The sequence below is a fragment of the Notamacropus eugenii genome, chromosome 7 (genome assembly GCF_028372415.1).
Source record: "Notamacropus eugenii isolate mMacEug1 chromosome 7, mMacEug1.pri_v2, whole genome shotgun sequence".
In the NCBI taxonomy this organism is placed as follows: Eukaryota; Metazoa; Chordata; class Mammalia; order Diprotodontia; family Macropodidae; genus Notamacropus; species Notamacropus eugenii.
The window spans coordinates 138,832,147-138,854,941 of NC_092878.1; positions in this window are offsets into that span (position 1 = coordinate 138,832,147).

Here is a 22,795-nt window from a genome sequence, read left to right on the forward strand (position 1 = left end):
TGTGTTCAGTTTTGATTGTTTTGTTAGTTTTCTTTCTATTTACATTATAGTTGTAGCATATACCATTTTCCTAATGGTATTCACTTTACTTTGCACCAATTCATTCATATCTTCCCACGCATCTCTGCATTCATCATATATACTAACTTTTTTGAGCAGAACAATATTCTATTCCATTCATCTATGCTGATTTGTTTAGCCATGACCCATTTGATGAGGATTTTTTGCCACTATAGAAAGTGTTCCATTAATATTTTGGTGTAAAAAGAGTCTTTTTTTTTCTTTAATTGACTTCCATTGGGTATACCCCTAACATTAGAAACTCTGCATAAAAGGTGGTTAACATTTTAGTAACTTTATTAATTCTAAATTGTTTTCCAGAAAGGTTAGGCCAATTCAGAGTTTCACCGATGATGAATTAGTGTGCCTTTCTTTCTATAACAACTCCAATACTGACTGTTCCCACCTTTTGTTATCTTTGGAAATTTTTTTAAGTGCAAAGTGAAATAGAGTTGTTTTGATTTGGGTTTCTCTGATTATTAGTGATTTGCCTCATTATTTCATATGATTGTTAGTTGTTTTCTAATTCATATTTTGAGAACTGTTTAAATTCAAATATTATTGGAGAATGGCTTTTGATTTTAAGTATTCCTATTAGTTGCCCAGTTATATTGGAAACTGAATCATGCTAAAGATGTTTATATAAATATTTTCCTGGTAGACTGCTTTCCTTCTTTCCCTTGTGGTATTAATTTTGTTCATGAAAACCTCTTTTTAATTTTATATAATTTAATTTAACTGTTTTTTTCCTTTTATAATCACCTCCAACTTATACTTGGTTAAGAATTTAGCCTCCAGTCATAGCTGAAAAAAGAACCTGATCTGTTCTGCCCTACTTTTTAATGGTGTAATTTTAAATATATAGGTTATGAACCTGTAAATGTGTATATATACATGTGTAACTATAATAGCATACTACTGAAATATACTTGTGCACAGATATGTACTATTTATATATTTTAAAATCACACAACTTACTATAAAACATATACACACATACATACATATACACAGTTACATTCTACTCTTTTCCTAAACTTACAGGGGAAAAGGAACTTGAAGGGATGCTTCATAATGTATTCTGAGTTCTTTTCTTATTACAGTATGCATAGCTACCTACATACATACATGCATACATACCCATATATACACACATAATACATACTATATATATTTGCATCTTGACATGAAAGGAACTAGATGCACACACACATATACATATAAACATGTGTGCGTATATTTTTTATTTTTTTTTGCTCTGAGGTTTTTATCCCGAGGCACCCTTTTGGAATTGGTGGTGTCTTTCCTGATGCTATTGCTAACAAGCCCCCACTGGTGTGCTTTCCATTATGATTATCAGTTGAAGAAATTAAAATCGGGAGCTTCTAAAAACAAAGGCTTTAATATGATGAAATACATCAATTCTAAGTTGGTACAGTAAGAAAATTTGGTACAAAAATATCTCTAAACATCTGTGATGCACTTTCCAACTAGCACATATAGAACACAGAAAAAGGGAAAGGGGCAACTTATAACTCTGGTTGTTAGAAGTCCTTTCTCCTCTTATTGGGGTACTCCAGAAATTAACTTTAGGTTAATTTACTATAGCTTCTTTGATGGTCTCCTTGTGGAACCATGAATATGAACCTGATATATCTGGTTCCCAAAGTAAACAATGTCATTCATTGATTCTGGAGCAACAGTGAGAAGATAGGAGTACAAAATTCTCCAGGCCCTTCAAAGCTTGGTCCTTAACCAGTTGAAAGGGGAGTGGGAAAAGTAGAGGCCATGTCCAAAGCCAAAGCTGAGCCTTCTTCTTTATATAGTTCCTTCTCAGGGTTTCTTGTTGAAATGTCATTCACTCCAATCTTTGGAATAATTTTAGTTCTAAACTAATTTAATACAGCCATGACAGTAAAGAGCAATTGTTTCCTTGGCCAATCTAATGTAATTCCTGTGCAATATTATTACAATTCGAAGGATTTTAAAAACTCCATCTAAAGCCTGTAACTGCTTGAATAATTGAAAGTAACAACTGTGATTGATGTTGATTTGTTAATTGAGATTTGTTCTAATATCACGGAGACATTGGGGCATCTTATTATTTATTCAAAGTGTGTTAGGGTGATTTATTCAATTTTTCACCCTTGTATTTTTGCCTTAACCTTTTCTTCACTAATTCTGCCTTTCCTAGATGTCATTCATACCATTCTCCTAGAGGTCATTTCTTAGTTATTATTGACCACAATTTCAAGCTCTTTTTCATGCCCAGTTCATTATTAGTTTCTATTACGTGACATCTTGAATGTTGCTCTATCCTACTGCTTGGATTCATTCTCAGTACAATCTGTGACCTGGTTTGGTGTCTCCTCATTGATGACTTGACATCTAAATAGTCAATTTCATTCAGAAACAATTGAAATAAACAGTCCAGTGTTGATAAGCGCCCATATATAAAGTACTTAGGGAATTATACTCTATTTAACAAGGACTGCTAGGAAAAGTGGAAAGAAGTTTGGCAGGAAAACAGTTGAGATTGGCTTCTTATACCATATACTACAATGAGTTCCAAATGGATAGGATAGATAAATTTTATGATTATTTGTACAAGAAAGAACTGGTGAGGAATTTCCTTTACCAATGCAGGGCAGCATCTTTCTACCACTACAATCTTAGAGAATTGCCTAGAGCATTGGCAAGCCTGATGATTAGCCCAAGGTCACACGTCCTATATGGTCAGAGTCAGAACTTAAACCAGCACTTTCTGGATCTGAGGCTGGCTCTCCAATACACCAAAGGTATTAAATGGTGCAGCTCCTTCCCAGGTGCAGCCTGAACCAGATTAAAATGGAGTTCCTAACAAATTTTCATGTTAATGTAGTAATAATATGTAAACATGAATGTTTTTTTCTGGGTTAATATGCAGCCCTCAGGGATCTTTATGTATGGTTTAATGTCTCTCATTTTTATTTAAATTTGATAGCACTGTACTATACCATGTTGCCTCTGTTGGACCTAAATGAATGTTAGATCTAAACATAAATATAGGGTTATGTATAAATATAAATGCATATCCAACTGCATCACCAAGACAATATTCACAGCACCAATGCTGTGTATGAATATGTTGGAGTAGTTCTGAATTGCAAAGTAGAACACTCCCCATATAGACGGCAGAAGAAAAATGTTTATTCAGATGCCAGGAAGCCAAATTCCAACACCAGAAAGTCAAATCCATCATAGTAACCAAGAAGTCAATACACATTAGCTCTTCAGGTGACAATGCCATTCTCAAGCCTCCCCCCCCCCCCGCCCTACCTTGCTGAGGCCTTCCCACAAGCAAGGACTCACAACCCTAGCTGTCTGCCTGCCTGTAAGCTCTCTCTTTCCCTTCTCTCTAAATGCTCTCACCAAATTCCTCCCAGTTCCTCTGCTCCACCCTTCCTGTTCCACTCGTTCAGCAAGTTCCTCCCACCACATGTGACTTAAGCTTCCATATTTTTAAGCAGGTCACATCCTATTAATGAATGGCAAAGATCTTCTCATCTAGATTATTGTAACATAAATATAAATGGATCATTGAAAAATTAGAGATCGAAAGAACATACCCTCTAGGAGTAAATAAAAACTGATCATAAATCTAGTTAACAAGATAGTTCCTGACTAGCAAGATTTTGTATCACCTTCTATAAGATTCTCAAATTAATTTATCAAACAATTAACAAACTTTTATTAAGTACCTACTACATGCCAGTCACTGGAGATCCAAAGACAAAAGTGAGACATCCTGTTCTTAAGTAAAGCATTCATTTTTATTAGGAAGATGCCATATATTTATAAAAAAAGTTAATATAAGATAAATACAAAATAAATATACAGTGATTGGAAGCACTAACATTTGGAAGAATCAATCAACAAACATTTATTAAGCACCTACTGCCATTTTGCTATGCACTGGGGATGTAAATACAAAAAAAGAGAGATGTCTCCTGTCCTTGAGGAGCTTATGGTCTAATAGAATCAGGAAAGACCTCTTGAGAGAGGTGCCATTTGAAAGGACCCATGGATTTTAAGAAGTGGAGACAGAGAGAGAGAGAGAGAGAGAGAGAGAGAGAGAGAAAGAGAGAGAGAAAGGGAGGGGGAGAGATTAGGAGGGAGAATACCAGGTGTGGAGGAAAGATTCTGCAAAGGTATATAGGTAGGGGAAAGAGTATAGCAAATCCATCAGTTTGGTCAAAACATAGAGTGGGTCAAAGGGAATAGTATGTAACCAACGCAGAAAAATAGGCTAAAGCCAGATTCTAAGAATCATTAAGCACCAAACAGAGGAGTTTGTATTTTAGCATAAAGTTAATAGGGAACCACTGAAATTTATGAAGCAGAGAAAATACATGGTCAGATTTACCTTTTAGGAATAACAATTTGGCAGCCGCATGGAGGAGGGATTTGAGAAAGGAGTACCTATACTTGAGGAAAGCAATTAAGAGACCACTACAATCATCTAGGCAAGGTGCCAAAGTCCTGGAACCTGATGTTTTGAATGTAATGTTAGTGGAGAGAAGGAGGCAGATACAGAAATGCTAAAGAAATGGCACCCATAAAGTTTAGTCACAAAGAAGGGATAAATGAAAATGAGAAATATAGGATGACTCCATGGTTACAAACATCAGTGACTAAATACAGAAACAGGGAAGTTAGTAGGAAAGCAGTGTATAGGGGAAAATGGAATGAGTTTGGGTGTACTTAGAATGAACTCTGTCTAGAAGGTGTTAAGATTGAAAAATCTATGTGACATCGAGATGGAGATGTAGACAGTCATTAGCATGGTATTGAAATGTAGGAGAGATATGAGGGATGGATAGGTCAATGTAGGAGTTATTACAATAGACATGATGCAGAGAAGCTCATAGGATCACCAAGAGAAAGAAGATAATAGGACCCAGAACATTTCTGTCCAAGTATTAAATAGATTTTCGCTGCAGTCTTCCTCTGAAGTTTTACTATGTTGTTGAAGTGACTCCAGATTCTCAAAGGTCATTTATTTCCCACTAAACTTGAAAGATACAGAGAACATCTTGGTGTCATCAGGGACACCATTAGTTATATGAGCATCATCGCATCACCAGAAGTTCAGCTTGCAAGGGGATAATTTTTTTTAAGTCCATAGCAAGTCTTGAAACACCATGTACTGTCTGTACTTGAGCATGGAGGGTACTATAATTGGCATCTATAGGGCGGAGGATCCTCACCAACGAAGTCGTGAATCTTTGTGATGTTGAAGTAGAGGCACTAAGTAGACAATCAGTTCCCTCAGTTATGCTTTTAATAACAACATTCATTTTGCATCATTCAGTTAGTCAAGATGGTGGTGCCTTTGCCTACGAGCCATAATGTCATTGTCATGAGAAAGAAATAAAGAAATATACTTCCCAATGACTGTTTATCACTTGATAATTACAAAGTACTTGCAGCTATTCTCTATATTTCAAGGAGTCCTATTTTCTTCCCCAGGATCCAGCAGTTCTTTGTTTTAATTTATTTTCCTCTTAAATACCTCCTGCTATTTAAGCAATAATTCCCTCTAAATCAATTGTTAGCAGCAGTTAATGACTGGTTGGTTAATTAATAGCTCAAAGCAAAGCTGAGGGTGTTCTCTGTTCTAACAAACCACCAAACTTTAACGGTGGTGCTATACTCTATAATCAGTGGGTTTCTTACAGCTACACTGCTACATTTTTTTAACTGAAAAGGACAACTTGAATTGGAAATAGACAGTGGCTTTGAGGAATCAGTCATAAACCAGTACCCAGATTTTTAAAATTGTTTGTTTGACCAAATAGATCCTTAATTCCAAAAGATGTTTCAATAGGCACATGATGAAATATGAGTTTCTACAAGTAAGCAAAAGAATTTAACCAGAGTGGTTTCCTATCTTCAGCTCTCCAGGGCCTCAAGGCTGATTAAAGTATAACGGATTTCCAAAAACCACATGACATTTATAGTCCTTACTGTTCATCAGTTGTGGTATGAAATACCACTGGCATGGAGGGGAAGGAAAGTGTGTGTGAATGTATGTGTGTTTGTTTGTACACATGCACAACTGAGAGAAAGACGGAGGAAGGTAGGAAAGAAGGAAGGAAGGAAGGAAAGAAGGAAGGAAGGAAGGAAGGAAGGAAGGAAGGAAGGAAGGAAGGAAGGAAGGAAGGAAGGAAGGAAGGAAGGAAGGAAGGAAAGAGAGATGAGGGGAAGAGAGAGAGAGGAGAAAAGGGAAGAAAAGAAAGGGAAGGGAAAGATAGAGAGACAGAAGCAGAGGAAAGAGGGACTGAGGGAAAGAAAGAGGCATTGATACTTAGTTATATGCGATACAGACTTTAGTTTACTTATAATAATTCTATTTTCTCACCAGTAAAATGAGGTAGCTTTACTAGATAGTTCTAAGGTCCCCTCCAAATTCAAGATGGCATAACTCAATACCTATTATTGCTCCGTAGTCAATGCGAGAAATTAGAAGTCAGAAGTTCTCAATTTTATCATGAACACCTTTAGCTACATGCCATGTTACAGTAAGGAAGTCATAGGTCACTAATTTGAGGCAGAAATGGAATTTGCAGATTTTCTTGTCAGACCTCCTAATGTTATAGATGAAGAAACTGAGGCCAATAGAGGAAGAATTAACCATCAGAATTAACATCAGATGCTCACTAAATCCAGTGCTTTTCCACATGGGCACCCTTAGTCACATTGAGATAGCATTTATCACTTGTCTGTGCCGTCCAGGCCACCTGAACTTATTTGATATTTACTCTATACCTACTTATCTATGTAAGTATTCTTTGTCAGCAGTAGAATGCAAACTACTTTAGGGAAGAGACTGTGTGAAATTTTCATTTTTGTCTTTTACTGCCAGAATTTAGCACAATGTGTGGCACATAATAGGTGCTCAGAAAGCTTCTATGGGAAGTTTCATAAGGTACTCTGTTGGCCAGAACTGACACTCAGTGGATTCCTGCAGCTCTTTCTGCTTTTTGCAAGAGCGACAGGCATTCTCTGCAGGCAGTTGCTATATGATTAACCTGAAGGACCTATGTGATATGATTAGAGGACATTCTGCTGAAACATCAGTCTATGTATAATTTTCTTCTAGATTTATAAAACAGTACCCTTCACCAAAAAAAAAAAATAGCCTCAGGTTTGCAGCACAATCAAAATATATGCATTAAAATAATAAAATTCACAGTGAGCAAGAAAACTGCAGAGGTGATTAATATCTGGAAAGCAAAACGGTATATAAATAGAAATGTCCATCTATATGTCTTCTGAGCTTAACTTTGTTCCGGTGTTGATTTTCCTCTAAGGAGACTGTCTAAAATCTCATTAATTTGTGAGAATATCAGGGAGTGGACTGGGTGTTTCTGATCATACTTAATTCAGATGCCCATGATTTTACCAGTGTTTGGGTACTATTTTTACCTGGCAGAGATTCTAAAGCATGCCATCCTTTGGAGGACAGTTTCATGAATTTCTGGGTCTGAAAATGTCAATTCTTTAACGGATGATCTTCAGATGATTCGCTTTTGGCTGATGTTCAACTTTTGGGAGATGAGCCTGTCTGAATTTAGTGAAGGTGGTTTTTGGATGTCAGCCAAACAGACTAGAGGAGCTTCCAGAGCCTTTGTCCCAGATGTTCTAGACTCCTTCAGATCTGAATTGTGTCTTAAAGTAGGATTCTCTGAGAACAGCCGGAACAAAACTATTTCTAACACCATTTACTTTTATCACCATCTAATATTTGGCAGGGGTAGGGGTGGGAAGGGTGAAGGTGGGGCAATGCAAACTCTTCATTTAATTTGGGGACTTAGCTACTTGCAGCTTCTGACATCAGTTGTCATCAGTTGACATGATGGTCATATTGATGGTAATCTTGGCATCTTTAGCATCTCTTAAGTTTCATATTTACCTCATGCTAACATCACTTTTTACTAAATGTAATTTTCAACCATTAGGGTTCACCAAGTTAAAGGAAATGTGAAATAGACAGTCGACCTTACCTTAATTTTCTGATGGAACGGCAGTAGCATCCTTGTCAAGCTTATGTCTATGTCTGTAAGGAATACATAACAGGCCCCAAAGGCAATGGTGTAGACTAGTTACAAAGTAGTAGACTCTATGGAAAGCAAGTGTTAGATAGTTTTCCGTACTGCTTCATCCACCCATTCAATAATTCATTGAATCCTTCCTATGTAATGAGGGAAATAGTTTTTAAAAAAGACATATAAGACACTACGTTTGGTTCCAAGGTGCTTAGAATTTACTTGAATTTTAGAAGTTATTGTCGAGACTAATATGTGAAATTGGATGTCCAACCTTTAGTGATCAATCATCATCATTTATATGTATACATAAAGAAAATATTTACATATGTTCATGTATGTTTGAGTGTGTGATTAAATATACTCTGTATTATGAACATGTGCACATTCATACATGTATATATAGATGTATCATTAAAATCATGTCTAAGTTTATGTGAGTATATATACATATACACACATATACCTCATATACATATGCAAGTATATATCTAATATATATTTTAAAATCTGAGGAAGCAACTCCTGTGAAGAAAGGGGACAGCCATCCTCAACAACTGTTAACCAACTACCATGTACAGGACAGGCCAAGCTAGTCAAAGAAGCAAGGCACCCTGAGTGAGAGACAAGAGGCAGGAGAAGCTAGGGAAGTTCATCCAACAACACCATCTTGACAACCATCATCCACAAAATCTCATAAACATAGTCCAGGATCCTGAATCCAAGACACTTGAAAACAGCAATGCTTCTAGCTCAGTGTCCTCAGACATCACCCCAGGAAGCAAACTCCTGTGGGAACGGCTTCTGGCAACTTCTCCTGCCAGTGTTACACTCATAACTTCTGAAGATCCACAAAGGAAAGTTCTTTCCACCCAAGTCCTGGACAATCATCAACAGAAACTGATATGACTTTGTCAGTGGAAATGGAATTGAAGAAGCATTAACATCTGCTTTGCCCTGAAACCCTTAGGACCACGGAACTTTTCCATTTCACTTGCAGCCGAAACCTTCCATATGTGCTTTCATTCTCATTAAATTATGAGTTTCTTTTAAGAGTAAGAACTGTCTTGCTTTTCTATTTGTGTCCCCAGCACTTATAGCAAGTATATAATGAATGTTTTTATTCATTCACATATGTATTATTATTATATTCTATCTACCTATATATTATATGTATAATATGCTTATATATTCTTTTCTATGTATATATGTTGGAGAGAGAAGGAGGAGAGACAGAGAGACAGAGACAGAGAGAGAGAGAGAGAGAGAGAGAGAGAGAGAGAGAGAGAGAGAGAGAGAGAGAATATACATATACACTTTCCTTAAAAGATATTTAAACTGTCCTTGAGATTTGGTTTGATGAAAAATATTTGCTTTATATTAAATCCACTAGAATTTGACATTCTTTCCAATGAAAACAAATGAAGGCCAGAAATAGCCACAGAAGTGGTTGTTGGTGTCTTGTCCCACATTGCCAAAGGAAATGACTATTCAAAAAATTTCCCATCTCATCCCTGTGCAATGCTTTCTTAGCTCTCAATTCTTTTTTTATTTTTATTTTTATTATTTTTATTTTTTTTAACTTATTAAATTTATTTATTTAACTTTTAACATTCATTTTCACAAAATTTTGGGTTACAAATTTTCTCCCCTTTTATCCCCTCCCCCCCCAAAAAACCAAGCATTCTAATTGCCCCTATGACCAATCTGCTCTCTCTTCTATCATCACTCTCTGCCCTTGTCTCCATCTTCTCTTTTGTCCTGTAGGGCCAGATAGCTTTCTATACCCCTTTACCTGTATTTCTTATTTCCTAGTGGCAAGAACATTACTCGACAGTTGATCCTAACACTTTGAGTTCCAACTTCTTTACCTCCCTCCCTCTCCACCCCTTCCCTTTGGAAGGCAAGCAATGCAATATAGGCCAAATCTGTGTAGTTTTGCAAATGACTTCCATAATAGTTGTGTTGTATAGGACTAACTATATTTCCCTCCATCCTATCCTGTCCCCCATTACTTCTATTCTCTTTTAATCCTATCCCTCCCCATGAGTGTCGACCTCGAATTGCACTCTCCTCCCCATGCCCTCCCGTCTATCATCCCCCCCACCCTGCTTTTCCCCTTATCCCCCACTTTCCTGTATTGTGAGATAGGTTTTCCTACCAAAATGAGTGTGCATTTTATTCTTTCCTTTAGTGTAATGTGATGAGAGTAGACTTCATGTTTTTCTCTCACCTCCCCTCTTTATCCCTCCACTAATGAGTCTTTTGCTTGCCTCTTTTATGAGAGATAATTTGCCCCATTCAATTTCTCCCTTTCTCCTCCCAATATATTTCTCTCTCACTGCTTGATTTCATTTTTTTTTAAGATATGATCCCATCCTCTTCAATTCACTCTGTGCACTCTGTCTCTATGTATGTGTGCGTGTGTGCATGTGTATGTGTGTAATCCCACACAGTACCCAGATACTGAAATGTTTCAAGAGTTACAAATATTGTCTTTCCATGTAGGAATGTAAACAGTTCAGCTTTAGTAAGTCCCTTATGACTTCTCTTTGCTGTTCACCTTTTCATGGTTCTCTTCATTCTTGTGTTTGAAAGTCAAATTTTCTTTTCAGCTCTGGTCTTTCCATCAAGAAAATTTGAAAATCCCTTCTTTCACTGAAAGACCAATTTTTCCCCTGAAGTATTATACTCAGTTTTGCTGGGTAGGTGATTCTTGGTTTTAGTCCTAGTTCCTTTGACTTCTGGAATATCCTATTCCATGCCCTTCGATCCCTTAATGTAGAGGCTGCTAGATCTTGTGTTATCCTGATTGTATTTCCACAATACTTGAATTGTTTCTTTCTAGCTGCTTGCAATATTTTCTCCTTGACCTGGGAACTCTGGAATTTGGCGACAATGTTCCTAGGAGTTTCTCTTTTTGTATCTCTTTCAGCGGTGTTCTGTGGATTCCTTGAATATTTATTTTGCCCTCTGGTTCTAGAATCTCAGGGCAGTTTTCCTTGATAATTTCATGAAAGATGATGTCTAGGCTCTTCTTTTGATCATCGCTTTCAGGTAGTCCCATAATTTTTAAATTGTCTCTCCTGGATCTATTTTCCAGGTCTGTTGTTTTTCCAATGAGATATTTCACATTATCTTCCATTTTTCCATTCTTCTCTCTTTGTTCTGTGATATCTTGCTTTCTCATAAAGTCATTAGCCTCCATTTGTGCCATTTTAATTTTGAAAGAACTATTTTCTTCAGTGAGCTTTTGAATTTCCTTTTCCATTTGGCTAATTCTGCTTTTGAAAGCATTCTTCTCCTCATTGGCTTTTTGAACCTCTTTTGCCAATTGAGTTAGGCTAGTTTTCAAGGAGTTAATTTCTTCAACATTTTTTTGGGTCTCCTTTAGCAGGGAGCTGATCTGCTTTTCATGCTTTTCTTTCATCTCTCTCATTTCTCTTCCCAGTTTTTCCTCCACCTCTCTAACTTGATTTTCAAAATTCTTTTTGAGCTCTTCCATGGCCTGAGCCCATTGGGTGGGCTGGGACACAAAAGCCTTGATTTCTGTGTCTTTGCCTGATGGTAAGCATTGTTCTTCCTCATCAGAAAGGAAAGGAGGAAATGTCCGTTCTCCAAGAAAGTAACCGTCTATTGTCTTATTTCTTTTCCCTTTTCTGGGCATTTTCCCAGCCAGTGACTTGACCTCTGAATATTCTCCTCACACCCACCTCGCCTCCTGATCCTCCCAGCCAGTGTTTGGGGTCTGAGATTCAAATGCTGCTTCCAGCCTTAGGGCTTTTGGCAGGGGCAGGGCTGCTATTCAGTGTGAGGTAAGTTCAGGTGGTCAGGTCGGGGCAGGGCCGCCTCTCAGTCTCAGTTCCTTCAGGGGGTTTATGCACAGACCTTCCACAATGGATTCAAGCTCCCGCCTGCTTGGGGAGCCCTGGTCTGCAGCCGCCTCTCAGCTTCTATCTCCCGGGGGGGCCCGAGCCATGGGGGCACCGCACTCCCCTCTCGACCCGCCAAAGAGACTCTCTCACCGACCCTCGTCACCTGTGGGTGGGGGGGCTTGTGCCGCCGCTGGTGATCCCGTCCCTGAAGCCTGCTCGGATCTGTACCTCTCAGAGCCCCGGCCGCTGCAGGTCTGGGCTGGGCTCCGCGTCTGCAGCGCGATGGACCTTTTGCGAGAGGTTTGCAGGTCCCTCTGTGGGTGGAGGGACCCGTGTGGCCGCTGGAGATCCCGTCCCTGAAGCCCGCTCAGATCTTTTCCTCATGGTGTTGCGGCCGCTGCAGGGCTGCACTCAGCTCCCAGTCCCGGCGCCCAGTCCGCAGCGCGAAGGACCCCCAGCGAGAGGTTTGCAGGTCTCTCCGGAACAGAAATCTCCCTCGCTTCAATGTACCGTGGCCTCTGGGTGCAGAATTCGCCGTGAGTTACTTCCCTGTATCCATTCTATGGGTTGTGGGTTTGGAGCTATGTGTATGTGTGTCTTTCTACTCTGCCATCTTGGCTCCGCCCCCTTAGCTCTCAATTCTTACAGGCATATTTACATATGTGTGTGTAAATATAGACAGATGATAGATAGATAGATAGATAGATAGATAGATAGATAGATAGATAGATAGATAGACAGATAGATAGATATATGGATGGATGGATGGATGGATGAGTGGATACACATCTTTATTCATTATCTATCTATATATCATCTATTATCCTTATATATATATGTATGTAGAGAGAGATTAACACATATATATATGTCAGTATCTCTATATACATCTCTATACAATATGGAGATAGATATAGACATATACATATACATGTACAGACACATGTGTATATATGTATACAGACATGTATCTCTATCTTTAGATATCATATATCTATGTGCACATATACATATATCTATACATATGTATCCATATACATTTATATACATCTATGGAAATAGAGATAGAGATGTGGATGGAAATATGAAGACATATGTATGCCTGAATATCTGTATATCTGCATCTGCATGTATATAGATGTACATACATATATCTCTGTAGATATACATAGAGTGATAGTGATAGCAATAGTGATAATGATAGTGACAGACTTGGAGAGATGCTGCAAATGTATTGGGTTTATAACTGAACAGAAAAAGGCTGTGCTGGATTATCTTTGGTAAATTACAAAACTCTTCTAGTGACCCATGGTAGGCTGGGAGTTGTTAGAGATGACAAAGGTAGATAACAAATATGATGCAGGAGATGATCTACAGTGCAGTGATGGGACCTGTAGTTAAATAAATTGTCTGATATGGTCTACTGGCCTCCAACAATGTTTATAAGGGACCCTCTACCTACTCCTCAGCTTCTTAGAAATGAGGGAAACCCTCATTCTCCGCAGACTGCTTCCACTTGGGGTCACTGAGCATGTCTTCAAAGAGCAACCAGAAAAACATAGAAAGTTGCACTCATCATGTATCCTTGCACTTCTGAATTACATTCTTCTTACCTGTACTCTTAGACTCTGAGTGTTTCATTGCCTCAGATCCAACTCTTCAATGAAAGATAACCTCAAACTTCTCCCTAAGATAAATTCAATCTTTTTATTACCAACTATCTTTCAGTGGATTATTATGATAAGTTATGGAACCCTACAGTCTCTGAATAATTAACAATAGGTTTCACCCAGAGGGCAATGGAGGGGAATATAGTCAATATGGTGGAGAAAATTCCTGTTCAGTCATATCTGACTTTGTAACCTCATTTGGGGATTTTTGGGCAGAAATACCACTGTGGTTTGCCATTTCCTTCTCCAGCTCTTTTGATGGAGGGGGAAACTGAGGTCAAGAGGGTTAAGTGATTTACCCAGGGTCGCACAGCTAGTAGGTGTTTGAGATCAGATTTGAACTCTGGAAGAGGAATCTTCTTGATTTCAGACCAGGCACTCTATCCACTGCACCATTCAGCTGCTCTGGTGGGGAAAGTACTCTAACCCCTTCTACCACCCTCCATTCCCATGAGAGTTAGGCTATTTTTTTTCCTTGAAAGGTATTAAAATTGCTCTTCATATTTGATTGGTGGTGGAGCCAAGATGGTGGAGTAGAAGGACAGACCTGGTCTAGTTCTACCCCCATAGCCCTTAAAATGCCTGTTTAAAATGACTCAAAACAAGTTCTAGAGCAGCAGAAGCCACAAAACAACAGAGCGAAACAGATTTCCAGCCCACAGCCTGGAAGGCTCATAGAAAAGGTCTACGAGACCTGAATCAGTGCAGAGCACAGTCCAGAACAGCACAGACAGGAGTGGAGCAGGTTTCAGGATACTGAATCACAGGTAGCTGCTGCAGTTTCCACAAACACCAAAGACAACTTCAAAGGTCAGCGAGAAAGGTCTTTCACCCAGGTGAGAAGGGAGCTCTGTGTGACCCCAGCAACCACTGTGACAGCAGCCTCCACTTTTGGAACTCTTGGTCTAAAGACCCTGGGGGAACTGAGCAGCTGATCACAGTGTGGCAGTCCTAGGGTGAGGAGGAGCTCTGGCTCTAGGAGAAGGAGGTGGATCTGGTGGCAACTGTGGCAAGGGAATCCTACTCACAGTTTCAGGGCATAAAAGAGTGTTTTTGGTTGTTCACAGACTAGAGCATAGACCAGGAGAGGAGTATACTCCTCTCCCTTGATTGCGCCACCTTGAAGGAACTGAGAACTTACAGGTCCCTAGAAATATCTCAGAGAAGAGTTGCACAAAATCTCTGAAGCCTAGGGTGCCCTACACTTGACAAAGGATTCAAAAGTCAAGTAACTGGCTGGAAAAATACCCCAAAGGGGGAAAAAAATAAGACTACAGAAGATTATTTTCTTGGTGAAAAGGTATTTTTTTCCATCCTTTTGGATGAGGAAGAGCAAAGCATATAATCAGAGGAAGATAGCAAGGTCAATGTTTCTACATCTAAAACCTCCAAAAAAAAAAAGTACAATTGTGTCAGGCCATGGAAGAGCTCAGAAAGGATTTTGAAAATGAAGTTAAAAAGGAGGAGGAAAAAGTAGGAAGAGAAATGAGAGCGGTGCAAGAAAATCATGAAAAACTAGTCAACAGCTTGTTAAAGGAAACAACCCCAAAATGCTGAAGAAAATAACACCTTTAAATATAGACTAACCCAAATGGCAAAAGAAGTCCAAAAATCCAAGGGGGAGAAGAATGCTTTAAAAAGCAGAATTAGACAAAAAGAAAAGAAGGTCCAAATCATCACTGAAGAAAATAGTACTCTAAAAATTAAAATGTAGCAGTTGGAAGCTAATGACTTTATGAGAAACAAAGAAATTAGAAAACAAAACCAAAACAATGAAAAAATAGAAGACAATGAAAGACTGGAAAAACAACTGACCTGGGCAATAGATCCAGGAGAGATAATTTTAAAATTATTGATCTACCTGAAAACCATGATCAAAAAAAGAGCCTAGACATCATCTTCTAAGAAATTATCAAGAAAGAAAAAAGAAAAAAAACTACTTTGATGTTCTAGAATCAGAGGGTAAAATAGAAATGGAAAAAATTCACCTATCATCTCCTGAAAGAGATTAAAAAAGGAAAAGTCATAGGAATATTGTAGCCAAATTCCAGAGTTCCCAGGTCAAGGGCAAAATGTTACAAGTAACCAGAAAAAACAATTCAGATATTGTGGAAATGCAATCAGGATAACACAAGATTTAGCAACTTCTACACTAAGGTATCAGAGGACTTCGAATATGATATTGCAGAGGTCAAAGAAGATAGGCTTAAAATCCAGAATCACATGTCCAGCAAAACTTAGTATAATACTTCGGGGGATAATATAGAATTTCAATGAAACAGAAGACTTTCAAACATTCTTGTTGAAAACACCAGAACTGAATAGAAAATTTGACTTATAGATACAAGAAACAAGAGAAACATAAAATGGTAAACAGGAAAGAGAAGCCTTAAGGAGCTCATTAATGTTGAACTATTTACTTTCCTACATGGAAAGATGTTATCATGAGGCATTTTTCAGTATTGGGGTAGTTAAAGGGAACATATACATACAATATACATGCACATATGTACATATATGCATATGTATATACAAGTGTATACATACACATACATACATACAAATATATACACATACATAGATATATACATATACACATATATGTACACATACACACATAAACATATAAATAAATACATGCATATACATGTGAGCATGTATACATATCTGTGCATACATATATATTTATTTATGTAGGTGAATATACAAATATAAAATTTTTGTGTGTGTTCATCCTTCATTGCTGAAGAAGACCATGGCATCAGAGAAATGATGACATGACTTGCACTTGACTTGTTTTGAGTGAGGGAGAGCTGTGCAGGTCACCAACCTCACTTCTCCTCCGGAGCCATCTGAATTCAGTGACCAGATATTCATTAGGATGACTGGAGATGACCCAGGATGAGGTAATTGGGTTAAGTGACTTGCCCAAGGTCACACAGCTAGTGAGTGTCAAGTGTCTGAGATGAGATTAGAAGTCAGGTCCTCCTGACTCCTGCACTGGTGTTCTATCCACTGCACCACTTAGCTGCCCCAAATATAAAATTTACTGTTGAGTGGAATGTACTAGGAGTAAGAGAAAGGGAGAGGTAGAATGTAGCAAATCATCTCACATAAAAGAGGCAAGAAAGAGCTTTTACAATGGAGGGGAAGAGAGGGGAGATGAAAGGAAATAAGTAAGCCTTACTCTCATTGCGTTCTTCCTTTGTTGCTGAAAAAGACCGTGCCATCAGAGATATGATGACATGACTTGTACTTGACATTGTTTTGAGAGAGGGAGGGCTGTGCAGGTCACCAGCCTCACTTCTCCTCAAGAGCCATCTCAATCCAGAGACCTGACATTCCTCAGGATGACTGGAGATGACCCAGGATGCACTGGGAGACCTTGGACCCTTTAGGCCAAGGTCTTTGCAGGCACTCACTTAAGGTGAGGCAACACCCATTCATTGAGTAGACCTGTTTAAGAGGTAGCCAGGGCACCGTCCCTTTAATGAGGTTAAGAAAAAGAAAGACGTCAGGCTGGCTGAGAAAAAGCAACAGTTACTATTGACAAATTGCTTGTTTTCTCAATGAGGGTGCGTGGGGAGGGAGGAAGGAAGAGAATATGGAACTCAAAGCTTTAATCATGAATTTTAAAAATTGCCTTAACATGCAATTGGAAAATAAGATGTACAGGCAATTGGTTGTAGAAATCTATTTTGCCCTATAGGAAAATAGAGGGAGGGGGGATGGAAGAAGGGTGGGTAATAGAAGGGAAGACTGACTGGAGGAAGGGGTGGATGGGGTACATGCTGTCCTGGGGTGAGGTTGGGGAGAGATGGGGAGAAAATTTTGAATTCAAATTGTTGTGGGAGTGAATGTTGAAAACTGAAAAATAAATTAAGTGTATGTATGTATGTGTGCATATCTATATCTATAACTATCTCTCTCTCTCTCTCTCTCTCTCTCTCTCTCTGTATATATATATATATATATGTATTAGAGAAAACTAGATAAGTCTATGTTAGGCTTTTATATATGATTAATATTTTCACCAGATTCAAGTCCATCAAACAAGCATTTATTAAGTGCTTGTAATGGACTGTGGATTCAAAAGCAAACCAAGAGACAGTACCATCAATCAAGGAAAAAATGAAAAAGAATAGGAAAATCTTATGCTGGATTACATACCAGTACTCCAGCCAATTGGACTGTTATTTACTTCTCTGGATGAATGTCACACACAATAAATTTATCTTTAACATACTGCTGGGCTAGCAGCATGAATACATTTTGCTCTTAATCCACACTAATTATTCACACAATTTGGCAAATATTCAAAATATTCTACAGTAGAAACTGATGCGCCAAACCACACATTTCACACATTTTCATTTTCTTTGAAAGAACCAGTTCTGTCTCCCTTTCCAAGTGTTTACATTACAGCACATTTAAGATATTTAACCTCCTCCCAAATGCACATTCAGCAGCTCACTTCCTCCTCTTTAGCATCACTTCGTTGGCAAATTCTAGTTTCCAAAAGTATTGCTGAGAAAAAGGAAAAGAACACAAATATTTGCACCTGAAAAAAATCATCCAGAAATAACATTTCACATATCTTCAGCCACAGACTTCAATCCGATACTTAGCTCCAGGAACCAAACAAACAAGCTGGGCAACACCAGACAAAGGTGATTGGAGGAACTGTGATATAAGGACAGAGCCCTAGACTAGGAGTTGGAGATGTTATTGACTACATCATTTTAATGATGTTTTATTTTCCCCAAATTACCTGTTAAAACAACTCTTAACCGTTTTTTTTAAAGTTTTGAGTTTTAAATTCTATCCCTCTCTTGCTCCCTCTCCTCTCCCCTTCCCAGTATAGCAATCTGATATAGGTTACACATGTGTAATTGTGTAAAACACTTCCATATAGCCATTCTGTACAAGAATATTTGGAAGAAAGAAAGAGAGAAAGAAAGACAAAAAGAAAGAAAGGAAGGGAAGAAGGAAGGAAGGAAGGGGGAGGGAGAGAGAAAGAAAGAAAGAAAAAGAAAAGAAGGAAGAAAAGAAAGAAAGAAGCAATGGAGGGAGAAAGAGAGAGAAAAATCCAGTATGCTTCAGTCCATATTCAATCAGTATCAGTCCTTCCTCTGGAGTCAGATAGTCTGCTTTATCCTGAATCCTTTGGGATTGTCTTAGATACTTTTGATAGCTGAGAATAGTGGTCGTTCACAATTCTTCACAGTACTATATTGCTGTTACTATGTACAAAGTTCTTCTGGTTCTGCTCACTTCACCTAACATCAGTTCATGTAAATCTTTCTACTTTTTTCTAAAATTATCCAGCTTATTATTTCTTATAGCACAGTAATATTCCATCGTAATCATATATGACGGCTTGTTTGGCCATTCCCTAACTGATGGACATCTCTTCAATTTCTAATCCTTTGACACCAGACAAAGAACCGTTGTAAATATTTTTGTACAAATGAGTCCTTTTCCCTTTAAAAAATATTTTAGGGATATAGATCTAGCAGTGGTATTGCTGGACCAAAGGGTATGCATAGTTTTATTGACTTTATCATCATCATAATAATAACTAGCATTCATATAGAACTTTATGGTATGCAAAGTTGTTAATATGATATTTCATTTAATCCTCATTAAAAAATGCTGTGGTAGGTGATATTATTATCCCCATTTTACAACTGCAGAACAGTGAGCAGAAGGTAAGTACCTTCACCAGGGTAATACAGCTCATAAATGTCAAGAGGCAGATTTAAACTCATTTCTTTCTGATTCTGATTCCAGCACACTATCCACTGTGCCACCTGCCTGCCTCAGCTGGATCGCTGAGAACTTTAGGGAAGTCATTGTACCTCTCTGTGCCTCAATTTCATTATCTGGAAATACATACACACATACATATATACATGCATGTATGTATGTATTTATGTGTTGTGTGTGTATAAAGATAGAGATAGAGACAGAGATAGAGATAAAGTTAGATGGTTGGTTAGTTTTTTGTCTTTTGATCTATGTGTAAATTGGATTTAAGTGAGGCAGAGTTGCATGAAGTCATCAGTGTCACTCTGTCCTCCAGAATCATCATAGTCCAGTGGCAGGACAGAATCAAGATGGCTGGTGATGGCTCAGGATTCAGTGAATGACCTTGGCGTCTTCGGTGTCTAACCATGCTCTAAGCATTCCACATCGCCTTCTTCCTCTGCCTTCATGACCATTGAAACAAATTGTTCTCATCTACCCATTCCACCAGAGGATGTCTTCACATGATTGGGTTAGATAACCCCCTCCCAACTCACCAATGGGTTTGGGAACCCTTGGTTGCCCTCAACCTGGTTTGGCCCATCTGTCGAAATGGTTTGCCAGGGTATGGTCTCTGTGCATGCTGTAGCTTCTTGGAGCCACAGATGACAGTTAGGTGGAACAGATGGACACCAAAGGTGGAAAGAGCTCTGAAAAGGGCTTGACAGCCATCACACCAAAGGTACTGGTCCTCCCTGAACATACCTTACACCTCATAGATGTAGATATAGACATAGACATAGGTGTAGATATAAATAGATGAGACAGTCTCTATAGTCTATCCATTTGTCCCAGTTCTGATCTCAGCAGGAAGACAGAGAAAGTTAATTCTCTTTTTATCATGATAAGCAAAGTACTTGAAGATTACTATACCTTAGGGAATTAATTGTTGTTTGACTCAATATTTAGTAAATATCCTCTAAAATGATGAACTATTCAAAGTTATTAAATAATACCAGTCCTGGCGGGTGGATCAACCAAGCAATTGAGGAATTTCATTTTTTTCCTTTGAATAGTTCTCAAGCAGAAAATTCATAGTGCATTCTTATTTCCTAATCTATTAATAGGCTCAAGTTAGAATATTACTGATCATAAGGCTGTCACAGTGCTCCCCAAAATGCCCATATGGTAAGGGAAAGCTTCTGCCTCCCTTTCGTTTTTTCAGAAGAAACCATATTGCTGGAAATGAAAGTGAGATGCCACTTTTAGAGCCTCACTTGCTTCATGAGGAAGAGGCTTCCTCCAGGAGGTCACCAGCTTCATGTGGTGACTGAAGGCAAGGCTGAATGACTCCCATTTCAGAAGCCCCCTTCAGTGACCTTCATGGGGGCATCAGCCTCCCATCGAAGGGAAATGACAAGATTACAGCATGGATGATCCTTTACTAGGCCTGGGTCTAATTCTATGTTCAGTAGAGTATATAGTGAAATGGCTGGACTAAATAAATGTCAAATAATAATGCCAACAAGGGTGATCATCAGAATTACTTTTAAAGTAATCCACTCTGCTACACTCTTGTACCTACATTGTTCATCCTAATAATTGGTTTTTAGCCTTGTTTTCTTTAATAATATTTTCCTGACATATCCCTTTAAGCCTTTTGACCAAAGTGAGTATGAGGAAACAAGGGTCTAATAGTTGAAAAAGCAACAGCAGAGTAGTGTCCTATAATTTGCAATCAATACATATGAGCAAGAGCAGGATGTTGGAAATTTCACCAGAACTCAGGTCAGTATAAGAAATCATCCATAAGAGGCTCAAAGAGGGTGGATGTCGGGGATATGTATCATTCAGGCTGCGGTTTATCTCATGTTCATTTGTTCATCTATCCATTCTTCCATTTATTCATTCACCCTTTATTTCACTTAAAAAGTGAGTGAGTGAATAAAGTAATCCATAAAAAAGAACAAAGGAAGGAAAGAAAAAAGAAAGGAAGGAATGAAAGAAGAAAATAACTTATTTAGCATTTACCATGTGACAGGCAGTGTGCCAAGTTTCTCATATACAAATGTAAGCAAAAGAGAGAAAATTTCTGCCTTCAAGGACCATATATTCTATTGGAGAAACACAACACACACACACACACACACACACACACACACACACGGCTCTAAGAAGCAGCAGGAGGAAGATACTTAGCATGGGACATAGTTTTGAAGTCCAGAAAGTCAGGAACAGCACCAGTAAGCCAATGAAGGCAGACTACCTTGGGACCTTACACAAATATGGAGGTCCCAGGAGGAAGGGGCTCTGAGGAATTTCCAAGATAAGTCAGCAGTAGAGAAGTCATGGTTTTGAAGTCCAGAAAGTCAGATACAAGGAATTTACTATACTCCAGACCCTGTGATAATTATTAAGGATAGTGATACACAATTAAGGAACCTGAGGGTAGGAACTTTTAACAAGGGGAAATACATATTGTGTGGGGGTGGCCAAGAAAAGGAGCTTGGATTTGGAAATTTGATGGGACAATGAATGGAGAAATAGGATGGTTCATTGACATGCTCTTTTCAGAAGCAATGGGATTTTATTACTATTCCAGTTAAAAAAAAGGTTCATGGAATACTCACATGGCAGCTGGAAATATGTCAGAAAAGATGGTGAGAGTGAAATGAGTGATCATATCTGGGGCTCTCTAGATATAGTGATCTCTTACTATTCAGAATTTAGCACCTTCAATGAAGATACTCTGGGCTAGGTACTGAGGGGAAATCCATAAACTAAGAGATGTCGTCTTGTGCTCTTATAGGTTTATAATGCTGATGCCCAAAAAGATAAATCAAGAAACCTGGTCTTTCCCCAGAGAAGTAACTTTTCTTGAGTCACACAACTAGTGAGTTTCTGAGACCATATTTGGACTCAGGTCTCTCTTACTTCAGGGTCAGAACTATACCCACTGTGCCACCTAGCTGCCTAAGGGACTAAAAATTTAGGTCAGAGGTGGGGAACCTGCTGCTTTGAGGTCACGTGTCCTTTTAGTTTTATAGAACAAATCCCTTTTATTAAAAGGATTTGTTCTGTAAAGTTAGTATTCTACCCCAAACATACAAACAATTGCCCCAGTGGAATGGACACATGAGAACAATTTGTTCCAATGGCTGGTGGAGAGCTTAGAGATTGATCAGACACTGAAGACAGAAAGATCACCCACTGCATCCCGGGTCATTGCTCGTCATCCTGACTTTTGTCTTGCCATTGGACTTCGATGATTCTGAAAGAAAGAATGAGGCTAATAACTGTGCTTTTCTGTCTCATTTAAATCCAATTCAAAGCCAAGAGAACACAACATCTT